Here is a 3,102-nt window from a genome sequence, read left to right on the forward strand (position 1 = left end):
ATTTCAAAGGGTTGGGTAAAAGGCCTTGGTGGTGATATTTGTAGAAGCTACTTGGGTTGCCAGAGGGATTTTTTTCTAGTTTTCTACAAGAAATGTGGACTGGCCCGGCCGGCGTGGCTCAGTGGTTGAGCATCGACCTATGAACCAGGAGGTCAGGGGTCGAGTCCTGGTCAGGGCACATGCCCGGGTTGCAGGCTCGATCCCCAGTGTGGGGTGTGCAGGAGGCAGCCGGTCCATGGTTCTCTCTCTTCATTGTGGTTTCTATCTCTCTCTCCCTCTCCCTTCCTCTCTGAAATCAATAAAAATATATATTTAAAAAAAAAGAAAAAAGAAATGTGGACTGGAAAAAGTGGCGGTGGGCCAAGACAACTTGGGAGGACAGATGGTGCTGGGGAAGGAGGTATTGTTTTCTGACAGGTGGTGGCAACATTTCAACCTTGAAAAATTGTAAAAAAAAAAAAAGCTTTGGCATCACTTGCCCAAATTGTCCACCGAGCAGAACACTGAGGATTTGATCCAAACCATTGAAAAACACCCAGGTACAATGCTGGTTAAGAGAGTGGGACAAGCCCTGGCCAGTGTGGCTCAATGGATAGAGCGTCCGCCTGAGGACGGAAGGGTCCCAGGTTCGATTCCGGTCAGGGGCACATTCCTGGGTTTCGGGCTCGGTCCAACGTGCAGGAGGCAGCCAATCAATGATTCCCTCTCATCATTGATGTTTCTACCTCTCTCCCTTTCTCTCTGAAATTAATAAAAATATATATTTTTTAAAGAGTGGGACAAGCATTTTGAAAATTGCGGACAGAGAATTTGGAACACCACTTCTGTTTCCCTGGAATCTTTGTCGTCTGATACAATTTTTGATTCAGATGCAATGCTACCTACTGTAAGGGCACTTTTTTTCCCCTTTCTTTATTGATTAAGGTATCACATACGTGTCCTTATCCCTCCACTGCCCCCCACCCCCCCCTGCTCATGCCAAAGGACTTGTATGCATGCATATAAGCATAACCAGTGGACACAGACAGTAGGGGGGTGAGGGCAATAAGCAGTTTTGAGGATCAAATTGGTAATTCATTTTTATCTGCTGAGAAAAATGTTTGGAATATCATAAGCGCTCAATTGAATTTAGCTGATGATCTTTCTATTGCTTATAATTTGGCCTACTTTGTCTTTTAGTAGCATGAGGGAGGGAATTCATACTGTAGGGGAAAAAAATCATGTTCAATCACTAGAGAGGGGCTATGACAGCCGGCTCTGCCAGGATTTCTCTCAGGTACATGGTCAGGGAGAGGGATTACTGACATCATTTGTCAGAATCTAACTGGACTGTAACTAGTAGGCAGGTTTACTGTGGATTGAAATAGGAATACCTGTGGGATCTTCCATTACATTTCCCCTTCCATGTGGCAGGAAGACCAAGGTAAGGCCTCCCTCTATCTTAAGGGTAAAATAACTAACCTGTTCTTTCTTTCTACATCTCTTTTGCATATAGCTGGGTGCACAGCTATGTAGATTGGGTCATTTTGTCCACAGGTCCCTCCCTACCTCCACCTTGTTAAGTTCTGTATTGTTTACCTTTTCCGAGATGTACCTAGACAATGTGCTGAAATCATCTGATGTTTATTTGGTCTCCGAACTTGGGACTCTTCAGTCCGCAGGCCGATGCTCTTATTCACTGAGCCACACCAGCCAGGGCTCTGGAACTGTTTTTGTTCATCAGTTTATGTTGTTCATTAGGGAACTTTTTTCTATGATCTCTGTCTATAAGAACCCTAAGACTGGGAAGCATATGCTAACATCGTTAACACGTGCCTTTCAAGTGCTTTTTATTGGGGGGGAGGGTAATCAGAGTTTGTAAAAAATGTAGGTGCCACCGTTTTATGTGGTCATGAGAAATCAAAAATATTCCCAAACATGTAGAATTTGTGAGCTCTGTGCTGCCCCCTGGTGGCGTCCCACTTCACAGCAGGTATCCAAACTCAAATCTTCCCCTCTCTTTGATCAGTTCTCTAGGGTGCGGAAAACCTAACCAGACAGGATGCCATTCTGCTTTCCCCAAGCTTGTCCTGCTCTTCTGTTCAAACCCCCAGGGGAGGATTAGCCCTCGAGGCTGATCAGTTGCCGGGGTGGGAACCTCTTTTCTGCCCGGGGCCATTTGGGTATTTAGAACATTATTCGAGGCCCATACAAAATCATCAGCTTGAAAATTAGCCTGCTCTATTAGGTCAAACATTTAATTAGCTCAGCCCTAATGCCTTGGCAGGGCCAGACCGAATGATTTCTCGGGCCTTACTCGGCCCACGGGCCCGACGTTCCCCACCCCTGGTACAGGAACTGTGAAGATCTGTGGCAGGCCTCTTCTGCTTGTTCTTAAACTTGTAAGAGTTACTTGGGGACACGTGTTTAAAATCCGATTCTGGCCCCAGCCGGTTTGGCTCAGTGGATAGAGTGTCAGCCTGCGGACTGAAGGGTCCCGGGTTCGATTCCGGTCAAGGGTACATGCCCGGGTTGTGGGCTCGATCCCCAGGGTGGGGCGTGCAGGAGGCAGCTCATTTCTATCATCATTGATGTTTCTAACTCTCTCTTTCCCTCTTCCTTCCTCTCTGAAGTCAATAAAAATATATGGAAACAAAAACACAGCACAAAAACATGACACTAAAGTACGACCTCTCTGCTGCCTTAGAGAAAGCTAAGTCCCCCAGGTGACCCGTCAGCCCTGGCAGGGGTGTTCCATGTCGGGGCCCAGCGTTAGGGCGGCCCTGACAATTCCAGGTGGTGAAAAAAATGAACCTCCAAACATCCAAGTTCAAAGTTTCTCTCTGCTTTTCCGCTTACGGGCAGCCGCAGAAGCCCAGTTCCGTCCAGTGTGACCTCCACCTGTAGGGACAAGCCGCACAGTGCCCGCCGCAGTGAGTAGCTTCCACACGAAATGCTTCTTTTATTTATTTTTTAAAATATATTTTTATTGATTTCAGAGAGGAAGGGAGAGGGAGAGAGAGAAACATCCATGAGGAGAGAGAATCATGGATCAGCTGCCTCCTGCACACCCCACACTGGGCATGTGCCCTGACTGGGAATCGAACCGTGACCTCCTGGTTC

General features: G+C 47.1%; 1 long non-coding RNA gene across 2 annotated transcripts in view; it reads left to right on the forward strand.

The window, feature by feature from the left end:
* Nucleotides 1-749: 749 nt before the first annotated feature.
* LOC106727507 overlaps nt 750-3,102 on the forward strand; it is a 4,772-nt gene continuing 2,419 nt past the window's right edge. The window contains exons 1-2 of one of the 2 annotated variants that reach the window (XR_001363727.1): nt 750-886; nt 2,845-2,912. This is a non-coding gene — a long non-coding RNA (uncharacterized LOC106727507). Of the gene's footprint in view, nt 887-2,586; nt 2,913-3,102 lie in introns of those variants that run through there. The other variant, XR_001363726.1, reaches the window with a different exon arrangement.

The sequence above is a fragment of the Myotis brandtii genome, unplaced genomic scaffold (assembly GCF_000412655.1).
Source record: "Myotis brandtii unplaced genomic scaffold, ASM41265v1 scaffold439, whole genome shotgun sequence".
NCBI lineage: Eukaryota > Metazoa > Chordata > Mammalia > Chiroptera > Vespertilionidae > Myotis > Myotis brandtii.